The sequence below is a fragment of the Diplotaxodon limnothrissa genome, linkage group LG19 (assembly GCF_057381915.1).
Source record: "Diplotaxodon limnothrissa isolate DT_005_m linkage group LG19, D_limnothrissa_male_GT1.1, whole genome shotgun sequence".
Lineage (NCBI taxonomy): Eukaryota > Metazoa > Chordata > Actinopteri > Cichliformes > Cichlidae > Diplotaxodon > Diplotaxodon limnothrissa.
The window spans coordinates 27,838,540-27,855,401 of NC_140614.1; positions in this window are offsets into that span (position 1 = coordinate 27,838,540).

The window sequence follows — 16,862 nt, forward strand, 5'->3', positions numbered from 1 at the left end:
CCAGTAGGCACGTAGGGTAAAGTGTCTTGCCCAAGGACACAACGACCAGGACAGAGAGCCCCGGGATCGAACCGGCGACCTTCCGGTTACAGATACGCTTCCCAACCCCCTGAGCCACGGTCGCCCCAGCAAGACAAGAATCACTTTGATGTAGTGCAGCACAAAATAACTGATGTGATGTGGCTTTAGTCAGTTAAGGGCTTGATTTTCAGGCTGTCTGATATACAGCTGATGGTGGTGGCAATTAAAATGGGATATTATTCATTGTATAAAGTAATATCACCTCTGAAGTTCATTTAGCTCAGGGCAATCCAGTCGTCATTGGTAATGGATGAATATCATTTAGTAAGAGTGGAGGAGCTGTGTTTTCTCTCTGTCTGACAGCTGCTTCTCTGGAGGAGAGCAGAGCTTTTGTGAGCTTGCTGTATTAAAAGTACTGCAGCGTTGTGCATTTTATTTATCATTATTATTATTAAGAAAAGGAAGAAGAATCATTTAATAACTTTGAAGGCGGCAGATTCCTGTAATGTCACAACACAGGGGACATTTCATATACACAAGTCTGTACTTGCATTTTTTGCTAGTTCATTCTTCGCAAGTTTACATTAGAGTTCATGTGTGTATTGTTTTTATTCTTTTCAAACCATATAAATGTGCTTAAGACTGAGACCTACAAGAAAAATGACACACTTATAATCTTAAAAAAACTTGTATATATTCAAAATTCTTTGAAATAGTGTCTCTATAAACTTAGTTAGAGTCTCCAGAGATGATCTTGCACTGAGTGATATATTGCTATTATAGGGCGACCTGCTCAGTTTGAAGTGTAAGTTTAAGTTGTATCTGAACACCGCTGCACAGTCTCTGAACTCTCTAATCCAACAATGTGATGACAGATAGACTTTTCTGTTGGATTCATGTCCTCTTGACTGTGGAAGGCAGATAACTTGGTACCAGCATGACTGAACATTTAAACATGGTGGATTAAACTGTAGTGAGCCACAGCATCTTTCAGCTCAGTTTTTGATTTTATAGCTTATCTTTTTCTATTCACTTCTACAACATTCAGCTTATGTGTTGTAGGACTGGTGCTTACAAATTTCTCCCCACCAAAAAATGTGAACACTTTTGATTATTAAGCCTGTTCTTCTGCATTATTTCACCCTTGGTTCATCAGACATTCTCAGCTAGATCTTTCTGCCTGCTGCAGTGGTGGAGATACTAAGGCCCTTCTTAAAGTTTGCTAGTTGGGTTTTTGCTCTGAATTAATTTAACTCTCTTAGCTTGACCACCTCATCGCCTAGTTTTCGGTCTGCCTTTCTGCAGGCTCTGCTTGGCTCACTCTTATTGGCTGTCCTTATCAGCCTGCTTGCTCCATCCCTGAAGATCTATCTCATTCTCATACATGAGTATTTTTCCAATAAAATGCCTTCTAATCATTGTTAGTCCATGTGTTCAGCCTTTTTAGGTCCAAAACACACTGGCTCTCCCAGTATGTGTACACAGTTTACGGTAAAGTGTCTACCAGCCATAAGTGCTTGTTAAGCACAAAATATATATCTTAAATATAGTCTTGTTTGTTTGCTCTATTGGTCAAATTGTGTTTTTGTTGGCAATTGTGAAGGCTTGCAAATACAAGTACAGCCAGATATAAGTATAAATGTTCCATTTATACTTATATCTATTCCTGTGTCTATCGTACAGCTTTAGGCTCCTCTTTAAGCAACTGAAGGTACTGCACTAAAATTAGTCCTTTTAAAGGTCATAAGTAAGATTAACTTTTACATCAATGCTGGTGAAAAGTCTTAAAACCACCAATAATGCTAGTGCCTATGAGCTGAGATGAAAAGGGGTGATAAAAAGCTAAATCACACTAGACACGTGTAAAGAATCAGAATCGGAATATTTTATTAATCCCAGGGGAAATTGTGTGGTCACAGTTGCTCCAAGATAATTTTGTTTAACTAAACTAAAGAAAATAATACAGTTTATTACAAAGTTATAAAATCTAACAAAATAGCTCTAATTATAAATGTGCAAGTATACAAAATTAAATATATATAGTTAAATATTTAAATAATAGACATTGATGTGTCTTTTATTATATTCACTTTGTAATTTTGTCTCTAGAGGATGCAGTACTGAGGGTGTGCAGCTACTGCAGTGTGTACTTGAGCTTTAGATGGAGCAGTTGTACAGTACAGTGGTGTTTTTAATCCAGTCCAGTGTATTGTCAATGTGTGCTCCCAGGTATTTATAGTCCTCCACATGGTCCACATTGACCCACTGGAGTGAAGCACTTGTTTCCTGGTCCTCCTAAAGTCAACAATGATTTCCTTGGTCTTTGTCATGCTGAGCTGCAGATGATTCTGTGCACACCATATGACAAAGGAGTCCACCACAGCCCGGTACTCTGTCTCATCACCCTCACTGATTCATCCACTGCAGAATCATCAGAAAACTTCTGAACATGGCGGGTCTCTGTGCAGTGGCTGAAGTCTGTGGTGTAGAGTGTGAATAGCAAAGGGGAGAGAACGGTTCCAAGTTGCTGATCGCCTTGTTAGACACAAGTATCAGCATTGAAGACGGACATATTGTGTTCACTCTGTAAGGTAATTGTAAGTAATTTACATTCCAGGTTACGAGAGGTATCCACCTGCATCGCTCTCAGCTTTTCACCCAAGACAGTCGGGCTGATGGTATTGAATGCACTAGAAAAGTCAAAAAAGCATGACCTTCACAGTGTTCACCGGCTGATAAAGGGATTATATAGTAAGGGTTAGCATGTTTTTTTAAACCACATACTGTCAGACATTGTGTTACAAAGGGAAGACAAGCCCATCAAGAAAATATCTAATTGCCCTAAATTACTGTGGTGACTTTTAAACTGTGCTGTCAGTGCTGTAATGGAGGTATTGTTGCCTGAGAGTCAGGTGCGGAAATGGTTGTTCGATCCTGGAATCTTAAATCACATCAGAGGACACTTAAATTAAGAAGAATACTTGAGTATTCAGGGCAGGAGGTGACAGCCGAGGTGGATTAGCTTCAAACATGACACCTGAAGTAATTTGCACTTGAAAATTGGTAAAAGGAACTGACTTATACCAAGATTTTCTTATTTTCAGGGATTAGTAACTTTTATCTTGCATAGATGTCATTGTGTTTATCATAGTGACCATTCTCTTATAAATAAGTAAAAATATAATAATAATAAAAATTAAACAGATTTAAAAAATTAACTACTGAATAAATAAGTAAGCAACAGTCACAGTCACGGTGTTCAAATTTACATGGGTTCAGTGTTTTGAAAATATGTGATTAATAAAATTAAATAAAAGGAGATTAAATATTTTCGAATGTAGTGATTAGTTGGTTAAATCAGAACATGAGACAATTTTACCAGCAATTTAATACTTGGAGGTGAGCGGGCTATATTATGGAGTTTCTTAACCTCCTAATCTTCTGAGGTTGTTTCCTATTTACCACTATTTACAGCCTTAAGCTGAAACCTTCTTACCTCCTCATTCTAGTGTAGGAGAATCAGGTGTCATGGGCAGTATTACACACTGTTCTCTGAACACACAACGCTGTACTTTCATCTAACTACAACAGACACACCTAATCAAATGAATGGATCCTGTTGAGGAATGATGCTTACATTGATCAGTGTGCAATAAAGTCATAAACTATCTGTATTTGTATCACACAGCTCAATTCGCCAAGAGCTGATGACAGGCTCTTACATGAGTTCAGGGTTAGCCTTGTGATCTTGAAAGGAGTCTCCAATACTGCTTAGTATTGACATTTCTCAGTGGCATCCAGCAGGGACTTGTACCTTGTACAAGAGAAACAATATCGACCCCTTCATAAAGAAGATAAGGCCAAGACCAAGGTCACAAGGCTTACTTTGTACATGTGAATTCTACCAAAAGCTGAGATTTTCAAAAAGAGTCGAAAAGGACATTTAAGATGTCAGCTTTGCATCCTTGCTCTGATTCTAGCTGGGAATAATACCAAACTACATTTTTTGATGTCACTAGTAAGGGAAATGATACAACTTGGGTTAAAAGAAATGACAGTGGATATAGATGACATGCTTGATGTGTACTTTCCCTTCCTGACAACACTAATGATGAGACTCTTGCCTCTTTTCCACTAGTATTTATTCAATTTAATCTTGGCTCGACTATACTCTCAACAGTTTGGGTCATTTTCCATTACAACTGAGTATCACCTCAATGTGTGTGGGGTCTTCGTAGCAGCACGGCTGAAAGTCCTGTGAAGTAATTTGTATGCGACACAAACACAACACAACAATGGAGGCTGTGGAGGCGATTGAATACCTGCAGGTCATTCTATGGCTTTTTGTCAGTTTAAAGGACCACAGTGTTTGTTTTTGTGCAGCCATTTCCCTCTTTGCAGGGTATCAAAAATGCCGCTTTTAATGTTTGTGATGGAGTTGATCTCATGACTTATCAAGCGACTGGTTAACTGGTGGATTATAACCAGTATGTTGAGTGGTTAATGAACTGACCATCACAAGCATCTGTTTTTACAGATCCATTCCAGTTTGTCACAACTGGTTTGAAAATACAAAGGTGATCAAAGCAGAAAACGCTCAGCTTGAGGCTACATAACAGGACACTACGGGTGGGTGAAGTTACAGTGACTATGTACATATTTTTTTACTATAGTCTGAAGCTAAACTTTGAGTAATAGCCAATAAGGTCTATGACCAGTTAAATGAGAAAGTGATATACACCATAATGGCAAGTTTCCATTTAGGGTTCTTTTAATACAAAAATCAAATATGCAAGTGTGACCGGTAATAAATCTGGGGACACAAAAAACTGAGCTCTATTTCTGTATAAATTATCCTTGTACTACAGTTTGCAATATATATTAAAACAACATGCAAGTTGTAAATTGAACCCACTACTAAGTCTTCACAATGGCAAAAATTACAGAACCCATTTTGTTCTATAGGACTAGCAGACTTCCAACAATTTGTTTCAAATGCTTGTATTAAAGAGGGCAACACAAAATATCATTAGTGAATGTAATATATATCCCAAAGTAATAGCAGTGACATTTCAAAGTTTAGCTCTAAGACCACTGGACTTAACAGAATCTCCTGAGAGGTGTGATTTGAGTTGAATATTAACTAATGACTCCAGGACTTTCATCACCACCCTTCTGCGGAGAGACTAAAATTGCAGATTTCCAGACCTGAGGGAAAACTACAGAAGATTAAAGAGATATGTAATTTGTTCAGAAAGGTCCATAGCTTTAAAAAAAAAAATGCAATTGGTCTAGATTATCCTCACCAGTTGCAGTGTATAGCTTTAAGTGCTTCCCTGAGAAATGTGAATTGAGAGATGTCATGTCACCAATGTTTATTCTGAAGAACTCATTAGACTGGGTCACTAGGCTAGATTAGCCTGTTGGAATTATTTAGGTTAGAAAAGCCATCTTATAGGTGCTCCTTTTGGGGTTGTCACAGCAGATCATCTGCCTTTATCTCACCCTCACATCCTCCTCTGTCACACGAGCTCTGTGCATATCCTCTTTACAACATTTATAAATCTTATCCGTGGTCTTCCATTTTTCCCTCCTCCCTGGCCGCTTCATCTTTGACATCCTTTGTCCAGTGTATCCACTATCTTTCATCTCCACATGACTAAAGCATCTCAGCCTTGTCTCTCCAACTTTGTCTCCAAACTGCTCAACCTTAGCCGTCCCACTGATGTTCTCGTTTCTAATTCTCTCCATCCTGGTGCCAAAGTGATCTTCAGATCTCCCACCGCTACTGTCTTTTTGTCACTGCCATTTTCACCAAATCATTCATCATAGTAGGTCTCATTACCGACTTGTAAACCTTTTATTTCACTCGTGCTGCTGTCCTTCACTCACAAATCACCCAACACTCATCTCCACTCACTCCACCTGCCTGCACACTTTTCTTAGCCTCTGTTGTACACTGTCTGTGCACCGTAGTGCTCTTTCTCAGCATGAAGCCATACTGCTGCTCGCAGATTGTCATCTCTTTTATTAAACTAGCTTTAGCAACTCTTTCTTCTGGCTCATCAGCTTCATCCCTGTGTAGTTAGTACAACTCTGTACTTCAACCTTGTTGTTGAAAATCAGAACTCTTTCTCTATTCCTGAAGCATCCTCTCTTCTGGTTAAAAACTCTACTGTCCTCTTTCCTAGAGATCTCCATGCCTCCACGGGTATGTCATCTGGACCAGTCAATTTCCACTTTTTATATTCTTTATAGGTGCCCTCACTTCCTCCTTACTAATACTACACTTTATTATTCACTAACTTTCCTCCATCCATCCCTTTCTCTCTTGCTCTCTGTCTCTCTCTCATTTTATTCATTAACTAGCTTCTCAAAGTGCTCCTTCTATCATCTTTTGTACTTTTCCAGCTCTATCCTTAATCACCCTAACCTGCTGCACATGCTTTCCAGCTCAATTGAAAAAGGCATCTCTGAGTGAGTTTTGCTAATTGAACAACGTTATAGAAACCGGTAGGGCTTGTGTTGTTGGTGGTATTTATAACAGGAAGCACAAAATGTACACCACTTCAACTTCTCACCAGTAACAACAGCATCACAACGTAAAACCCCCTTTACCCTTGACCCATTGCCAAACCAGTAGTTAAATGTTAATGGATATCAGAGAAACAACAGAATAAGACAGTGATTGCTTGCTGCAGCATAAAAATAGTCAAATCATTCTATTGGAAACAGGAAATGTGAACAACAGCAAAAAGTTTATTCATTATTAAATCATTTTTTTCTCCAATCCTGCACTTTCTGAGTAAATAAACTTGAACAATAAGAAAGCTGTCTTGTGCAGACAGCTAGATGAATAAAAAAGAGATGGGCAACTAAAAAAGTAGTACTTAAAGTACTTTTGAGTAGACTTAACTTTATTTATGAGGATTCTTGTCACAGGTTTCACTTCCCATTTAAAGAATTCAATAGTTACTCCTTAGCAGTCTTGGTTTTCTATTTGCTGCAAACGTTTCTCCGCACTCGTGCAGTTTATTATGGTTGTAGTTTTTCTTAAAGTTAAAGATGTCTTTAACAGTGTGCTGCAAAACAGTATCCAGGTAAGAGCCGCTGGGATGAAGCACATCTTAAAGACAGAGATACTGTAACAACGAAGCTCCAACTTTCAAAGGAACAACTAAAAAGGGTTCAGGCTGTAGTGCAAATGATAAAATTGATGTTGAGACAGCGATAACCCTGGAGACTAAGAAGTCATTGAATTTGGAGCAGCAAGATGTCAGACCTTGTGAGCAAGAGCACTCTGTTTGAAGGTAAAATCCTCCGTTCGCTATCATACTCAGGTTTGTTGTTGGCTTTTCTTCTAGTATGAGGGAACAGAGACCGATCACCAATTTTTATGCGGGTTATAGTTCTGTTTATTACAACATGCAGCATGTCCATACACAGAGCAGCGGTACTTACCATATACCATATCAACTGCATAGTCAGCAGTTTTGGATTGCTTTGTGACTCTGAGTCATATTTGCTTTAGAAACATTTGATACATATTTTGTTTTTTCACAGTTAGAAACAATTCACAGGGGTTTGAAAAGCATAATAGAGCAATTTAAATATATTCATAAGATGTAACCTCTTTCAGCAATGCTTATCTAATTTCATTATGCTAAACTGTTTTGCTGTTGCCAGCTACACCTCTGGGGCTCAGTCACATCCACATTCTGCTGATAATACCAAGGGCTTGTATTATTATTCCTGCTCCTCCTGCATTGTGCTAGCAGTAATACGAGCTTGGTTTCATATCCTGTCACTGAGGGCGGCAGCTGACTTCACTGGCTTGCTTGCAGCCCCTATTCTCCGTCAACTTCCAAAGACGATGCTGAGCATGTGGGCTGGGAGCCTTATTCCACCTCCAGCAACCTGCCAACAGTAAAATCAACCTCCTTGTATTTTCTGGTTTGGAAGGAAACCTTGGCCATCGGCTGCAGCTGAGGAGTTCTCTCTCACTCTTGCTCTACTTGTGTCCTAAGGGGACAGATGGGCTCAGAAGAGTAGAAAATAGAGACTAAGGGAATAATTGATATCAAGGAAATAAATGTCAGTGTTATACTGAGCTGAATATTTAATGCAAAACACTTGGTTAAGAAATTAGTGTTTGCATGCTTTTGATTATTGAAATTGAAAACATAAATTCACTAGGTATCTAATTAGCTTTTGAAACGGTCTGACTAATTAGGTTTGCTGGTCTGTCAGTTTCCCCTTAGGCCACCTCCTGTTGCACTGATGCTCCTTTGGTTCATGTTAGACTTCATCTTCTACATTGTAGCCTTCTATTTATTTTTAAAGTTTCAGCTACGATACAGTATTTATCTATAAAACTGATTTATTTATTTTTTTATGAGAGCTGGATACTTTGCAACATTCTTAGTCCAAACAGCTTTAAAAGAAAAATGTAAACACCCAAAAGAATTCAGTGTGGACGTCAACATTGGGATCATAACTCCTTCATAGCGAATAAATATAGTAGAGCTGTACATTTCAGATTTTCATAAATACTTGATGTAATGGAGAATATCACTGATGAAGTTGACCTCCATGACAATGCATGGGAGAATGATTGTCATGGTCTGGTTGGGCACCTGCAGGTCTCAGACAGCGGCTCCTCCTCCTTTAGGCGGAGTCCGGTTGCCCCTCCCTGGCTGACCACCTGTGAGCAATCGTGCCAGCGGTATATCAGACCTGCGCTCTCAACCATTCATCGCCTGAGTATCTGCTATCCCCATGGTAGTTCAGTGGAGCATCATAAACCTTGTCCTGACACCGTGTGATGACTCACCTGTTTTTTCTTGTCCTCAGAGATAGCACCCGGAGTGGAGATCTCGTTCCCCTCGCTCCCGTCCTCCTGGACCTGGGCCACCTGCTGCTTACACAACGTGGCCTGCCGGCCCACCGCTCACCTGCCTGCCTCCCCACACCTCGACCACTTCCGGGCTTTCCGCTCCACCTGTCCCCTCCATCTGAAACCAAGTAAGGCAATTCAATTCAACGGTGGAGGATTGTTGGTTGTCTGCTGGATCCCTCTGATCGTGATCTCCTCTTATTCCAGTGCCCCCGGTCCCTACCTAGTCCTGTTTCTACCTCCCCGCTGCCCCCGCTGTTCAGCCGTCTCCTAGAGGTGTCTAGGTCACCCTCATTATTCACCGACGAATCCTACGCGCCACTAGTGTGGTGGCGTCGCTTTGTTTTTTACCTTTGTTTACCTGTGGGCGGAAATAAATCATTTGTTCTCTGTCACCTCGCTTCCGGGTTGGTTTCTGCACCTGTGTCCATCCCTGTTCCCTCGTGCCGCTGAGCCGTGACAATGATAAGGCGACTCTAGTCATCTCCAACCTCAAGAGGTCTGCAGGATAAGATCAGATCGATGATACCTAATGAATCCACATCCAATTACACAGCTCTATTTTATTCATTTATTGAACAGGAACCAGTTACACATCCAAAATATAAGTGTGTGGCTGTGGAGTGCAGTAAGAGGGTGTATGCCATGTGATGGAGTGATGGTGTGGTTTCTGTTAAAGAAGCTTCACTAACTCAGTAAATCTATGCCAACTGTCCCCGCAAGTAGCTCCGACAAAACTCTTTGTGCCAAAGCCTGTACCTGATTAACAGATGGAATCATGTCATCTGATTTGTGCAGAGAATGCTTTGAATCAATGGTGATTGGCCAACCAGCTGCTGTATGCTTATTTATTTTCTCTATAGATGTGGCTACATTATGACTACAGATAACTGGCTGGCCTTTTGTAGAGATGACCCCAACTTTGCGTAGCAAAGGTGCAATTCACTTAATTTGGTCAGCCAGTAGGCTGAAAAAAAAAATCGGTGGGAGTGCTGGAAGTCTGATGAGGCTCCTGGAGTTCAGAGTTGCCACCTTTAAAGTAGGTACCTTGATCAGATTATAATTCGAATGGCTTTCTGCATCTTGCGATGAAACAGTCCCATCAGGAATGAGTCATTGTCCATGCTGGCGAGCATGGACAATGACAGTGCTTGGGAATGACTGGTTGGCTGCACCACTGCTTCCAGAGGAGTGCTAGCTCCGCTTGCCTGTAGTCCTCTGTCATGGGTGTCAAATCAGCAGCTGCCCTATAGATGGCTAGAACGTAAGCTTTCAGTAAGTCCTGGAAGGAACTGAAAGCACCGGGATCAGGTAGCTGTGGATCAGGGATTATGGTGATCCGTCCACAGAAGATGACCTTGCATAGCACTGATGGATCACGATGGGATCCATCAAAGGGATCCACTTCCGAAAGTAACACATCCAGGAGCATAGAGCCCAACAAAGGACAAGGGAGGAGATGGCTAGTACCACTGTGTGCAAATGAGCTACTGAAGACGAGGCAGTCCTTGCCATTGTGATGAACCAAGTGGTGCAGTATATATCAGGTGCTGACATTAGTCACCATGTCTGCTGCGGTGAGTTTGCTAACATAGCCTGCATCCACTTCTGAATTTCACAGGTATACTTGTCTACTCTTACAAATCAAATCAGAATTTATTTATATAGCACATTTAAAACCCTGCCGAGTCCAACCAAGTTGTGCCTAAAGTGCAGCTGGTCCTCCTTGTGGACCCAGATATCCAGGCTCCACTGGAGTCAGGAACTGGGGGTAGTCAGAGCCAATCAGCAGCAACAGGTTGAGCTTGACGGAAGGAAGGGGAAGACCTCACAGGTCTTCTTCAGTGCTTCAACAGGATGTGAGTGTCACACTAAAATGTTATATAATCATTAGCTAGGAAGCACGTAGCTAACTTCCTGCTAACGTCTAACTCTGCTACACCTTGTGAATCCTCTTTTTTATGGATGCCTGGATGTTAAACACCTGGGAGAGCAGCCACGCTTGCCATTTAATTGGAGCTGAAAGAATTCAGACTATTTCCAAATTTCAGTGGCGCCTCTAACTTTGCTTCATTTTGGAAACAAAAGGAACACTCAGATCCAGAACTGGCTAATAATGTCAGACAAAACCACCAGATTACACGTTTCCCGGTAGCCCTCCACACTCTGTTTCCAAGTGGTAAAGCAACTCCATCTGGCATGCACACACCTGCAGTCAGAGTGAGAATTTATAAGTGACCTGCATTTAACTTTATGTGATTTCAAAATGTAAAACACCTTACAACCTTTATTATATTTACATACTGTGCGAGTAATACTGGATATTTATGACTACTCAGAGGAGGATGTGTGTTTAAGTTGCTGTGCTCACTGGAAACTATTGCTGGGTGCAAACAAACTAGCTAATTGAAGGGAAAGGAATGATTAGTGATAGTTGCAGGGGTGGAGGAAAGGTAAAGAGTGCTCCACAATGACAGCCATCAAAGTCTCTCCTACTGGCCTGACACTGCACTGCTAACAAACAGGGTGTCATTGTAATAATAGGTGCTGAGTGGATAACCTTTGATCCTGCTGAATTAGTGATAAGGCTTACTGAGTGAGCATATACCTGCCTGTGATGGAGGACTGTGCCTCCCACAGCCACTCACTCCAGTAACTGGATGCATCAGGAAGGGTGAGAACAGAAGGTGATAAATGTGTTGGGGGAAACTTTTTCAAACAGAAATAACACTAAAGATGACTTTTTTTACATAAATTAGGGGGACTCCTGCCATTATTCCACAGCACAGAGGCCAAAATTATGCACAAACCCAATTTACCAGTGGCGTGTACCGTACTGTCTGAGATTTTTTTTTTTAAAATGCCATCACATCATGGAAAGCAAGATGAAAGTTAAGTTAAATTATTGTTGGCTGAAATTACCTGCTGCACAAGACACTAAAACCATAATCTGTTTTGTACGACATCAAATTCAAAGTTTCATTACCTTCTCAAGACGTTTGAAAGAAACAATTTGACAGAGAAATTAAACTAATTTAGCTGTCAGTGTGCCGCGGCACCCGTGGCACAAAGTCAAACCCTCAAGGCCGCCCAGCTCATGGCAAACTCTTGGAAGCGTGCTTATCCCCAATGTGAGGCGCATGACTCACTACTGATGTGTTGTGACATTTCAGCCCATTCTAGTGAGCCTCACTGTACAGGTATGGAGATAAAGAAAGTAAGGAGTGAAAGTTTGTACAGAGAAAAACTAACAAACACACAAAAAAATGATGAAGTAACAAAGGAATAGTGAAAAAAGGAAGCAGAACTAAAGAGGGTGACAGATAAAAGAAAAAAGATGGAAAATGAAATAGGGCTGTGACCTTTTCACTCTTTCTCCATCTGTTAGTAAAATGTCAGCTGTGACAGGAGAGAGCAGTGTGTTATTAGCAGTGTGTATTAGCAGTGTGATAAACAATACGTTGAACCTTGAATCCTATTCTCCTTCTTCAGAGGCTTTTCTTCTAACTAAAATGACTAGAACATCCTGTATAATAATCATGACATGTCATCGCTTAAGTGTTGTTAGATCTGCAGGGCTACAGCTCTGAATATTTTATGAATAGCCTCAAATCTCAAAAATGACAAAAAATCACTAAAGAATAGCCTATGGTCTGTCACGCCAGCTATGCATTAAAGCCCCCAAAATAATACATCTTTGATCAAAAGGAAAAACTTGGATGGGTGAAGGTGGAGGTGGATCATTAAAGCAGGAGATCTTACTGTAAGGACTTTGATTGTACTTCACAGAACTTGGCATGCATGCATTTTATGTGAGAGCACTAGTTGGAGGGTTTTTCATTGTTGGCATCTGGTGGGAAGGCTACTGACGGTGGAAGAAGAGCTATCTTCTGTTGCATTAGTAGCTGATGAGCCAGGATGAGAGAACTGTCACTGGCTCTGCTTCAAGCTGCTGGTGATGAAAAGGGCTCTACAGCTGATTAGCATACCTCAGTGGTTTTTAATATTGACGCACAAGGAAGCACGTTTATGAAAACCAGTGTATCCAGTGAATACCTTTACATATCATTGTAGTTTAAATATTAAAAGTTGCATAGATTGTGGTAAATGAGTGTCCAAAAGCATCTGTTTTGAATACCCTTTGAGCCTGACAGTAGTCACTGTGATATTAATAAGAAAGCAGGATGGCATTGCTTCGCCTTTGTAGATTTCAACTCAGAAGTCTTCAAGTGATAATTAGTTTTTGTATCTCTTTTCTTTTGCTTGAAAATACCGTTCTTGAGGTTTGGATTCTTTTGCCAGAGCGTGTCTACATCTAGCATTCATTTATGTCATAGTAGTTATTTTATTTAGCTTTATATTACTGGGAGAAACCTGAGATTCTGTGCAAAAGCTAAGAAAGCGTGAGAGAACATACAAACTCCATGCAGATGGGTCCTGCTCACCCTTGAGTAGGACTTCTGTGAAACAGCAGTGATAGCCATTGAGTCACTGTGATGTATGAAGCAGATCCTTCTCTGCAACTGATGTGGCAGCTGAAATGAATGCCATACAGAGAGAAAAATTGAGGGACAAGACTTGGAGGACGAACGGGAGCACGAGAGCTGAAGAGATGAAGCCAGGAACATGAACACAGCAAATAACAAATAGCATAGAATGTGTGCGGTAAATACTGGCCAGTTACAGACATACTGTTATTATGATGTGTGACTGTCAGGCTATGTGAAAGAATAACTATTTAGTCTAAAAGTGTATTAATAGTTAACATAAAATACCATTGACTGGCTCCTTTATATCAAAAGAAGCTAGTTGAGGTGGTTCAAGCATCTGACTAGAATGCCTCCAGGGCGTCTCCTGGGTGAGGTGTTTTTGGGCATGTCCTACCGAGAGGAAGCCCCGGGGCAGACCCAGAAGAACACTGAAGGGATCGCTGGGATGGCTGTGGATCAGAAGTCAGAGCAGGTCATCCACTAATCAGAAGGTTGGTGGCACCAGGTGTCCCCTTGGATGAACTGGAAGAAGTGGGCTGACAGAGGGAGGTCAGGTGTCCCTGTTGCAACACGCCTGAATACAATCAGTAGGTCATTAGCAAGACTTTATAGACCTTAACTGCATGCTGTGGTGGTGATTCAGCCATTGGATTCATGTTACAGCAGCTCATGAGTGAATGAACATGGTGCAATAAAAGTACTTTTAGAAGTATATTTTTCTCAAACACTTACATTAACTTAAATTTACTTGAGTAGGGTTAGGGGTTGCCACTTCAGCATGCAGTCAAGTTCTATACTCTTGCTAATTTTACTAATTTTACTCAGGCGTGTTGCAACAGGGACACATGGAAAAGCTTCAGGACAGCGGCCCTCGAGGACTGGAGTTCGAGACCCCTGGCTTAGACTGTTGCACCTGCAACCCAAATCCTGATAAGCGGCAAAAATGGAAGGAATTTGACTGCTATGCTCAGGCAATCTGGTTATGCTTGTTATTTTATTATCACATCAAAAATGTAAAGATTTTGCTAGACTTTAGTTGAAATGTCATCCACATCCTTAGTATGATCAGAGAACAAGAAGAAAGAGGTGGAACTTTTGCTCCTTAGCCTTCCTGTGGTGCCTTAGATTGAGTTCAAGACCCTGATGCTGTTCAGAGCCACACCGCTGACAGCTGTCAATGCTCAGGCCACAGTCTTTCATCAGCCGTTTGTCAGAACCTTGGTCCTCTTAAACTGGGACCGAATCCCCTGGTACATGATATCATGCAGACAAAACTCTCCTCTTCTCCTGATGAAGTATTCAGTGGACTGAGACCAAAGATTAATGAATGCCAGATCGTGCCAGAACACGATTTCAACTCTGCCCAAGTAGAATTGGCACTAACTGGCATTTTGTATAATTTGGCACTTTATCTGTTACTAATAAAATCTCTGAATTAATTTTCTAAAAATATATCTCTGCATTCCAATTTCTAAACTAAGAACTGGCTGGGGCTAATATTTTGTTTAGTCTATGTTCACACAGAATCTGAAGGTTTTATTTTCACATATAGTAGCTAATATTGAAGTACACTAAAAACTTTAAATAAACATGTGTTTTTTACAATCCACCTGAACAGAAATTGTCAAAATAAAGGTCAGCTCATGTAGTCGAAAACAGTATTTGGAAGTGCTAAAAAAGACTGTTTATATAGATTAGTAGCTGAAACTAGAGGCCTTTTCCTGATTTGTGTTTGGCATGAAAGAGCAGGTGTTGGAATACATTAAAATATTATTTATTAACATAACTGTTGCAGCAGTTTTTTGTGGACAGATTACCAATACTGTGCTTTATAAATTCAATTTACCACTGATTTAGCTTAAAAGCACATGACAGTTGCAGATGATGTGCAGTTTTCATGGTTCATATGCTGGTGAGTTTTTTCCTGGATGGTTTGAGGAAAAGTTACGTAACTGTGGGGGTTAAAAAACACCGAAACTCTGCCAATAGTTTGGCACACAACTTCTTCCTGTAGTCTGATCAACTCCATAATGGTTGCTTCTATTTATTGAAGTATTTACCACAACGTCTAGAGTTTGCAAACTCTGTATAACTTTCCCTCTGTATAACTATTAATGTCTAAGCTTCTGTACTGAAATATATTAAAACAACAGTAAAAGATTACATAATCATACACTCATCTCTTCAACCCAGCTGCCGGGGCCACAGCACTAGTTTACAAAAATCAAGAGTTGCACGACAGGCCGAAGCACCACAGTGGAGCATGCCAGAGGATGTGATATCAAACATGACAAGGAGACTGCAGCAAGAATAAAAAGGATACCTAATATGATTGGGAACTGAGTAGTTTATATCAATACAATGAGATCAACACAATGTGGTGCTTGTATTTTCTAAGCTCTATACAACTCATTCACACCAGCACTTTTTTTCTATGTTTAAGTGTTTTCCAGCTACCATTCAAACACCAGTGAATGCATTGGAGAGCAACTTGGGGTTAGTATCATTCCCAGGGATATTTGGCATGTAGACTGGAGCAGCCAGGGATCAAATCACAAACCTTCCAGCTCGATTATCTGCTATGCCCCCTGAGCTACAGCCATCCCAATGTGAAGAGAGAAATTGTCCCATTGGGGATGGAAGCTGTTGTTGGATGTGTGTCACTGGAAAAACTAAGGTTTGTGGCATTCAAAACACAGGTAATTTCTGCAGTCATGTGGTTTCTATTTATATTTTTCCCCACTGTATATTTTGTTTGATGTCTGAATTTTAATTACTTTTATGCTGTAATTTCAAACAATTTTCATCCCAGATTTATTTTTTTAATTCTGTTTGTCCTAATGCCATAAATCAACCACGTCCTTATTAATTTCATGTCTCCCTTGCTCTATTACATTTTCCATTGATTGCAAGATCAGAAAGAATAAACTTAGGAGGCATGTGATGATTAATTTGCCCATCCCTGCTGTTAGCTACATGCCGGGCCAACAGTGCATTACCAGGGAATTACAGAATACTGTAATTACTCATTTATATTCACATTTATAGATTTAAGAACCATATCTCCTTTTGAGCTGACATCTTTGATACTCTTAAGTATCGATTTGGTAGCTGGGTTTTTGTGTAAATTCTATTTCCACAACCTTTGCATAAATAAGATGTAATAGCGGCCCCAGTCTTGCACACTTTCTTCATTTAGATTGAGTACATACATAGGTAGGCAATGAAATGCAAGCACTTTGAAAAAGCTCAGCTATCCAGAGGACAGAGCTCCAGGGAAAAGACTTGGCAGACCCTGCATGTGGTATGATGCAATGGGCCAGCACTACATGACATCAAGAAAAAAGGCAACTTTAGATCAGTTTGAGAATGCCAGATATGAAGAAAATGTAATATTTTTAGGGCAAACATCCATTCATCTTCTTTCACTTTTTGCAGTGCAGTTATTTATAAGA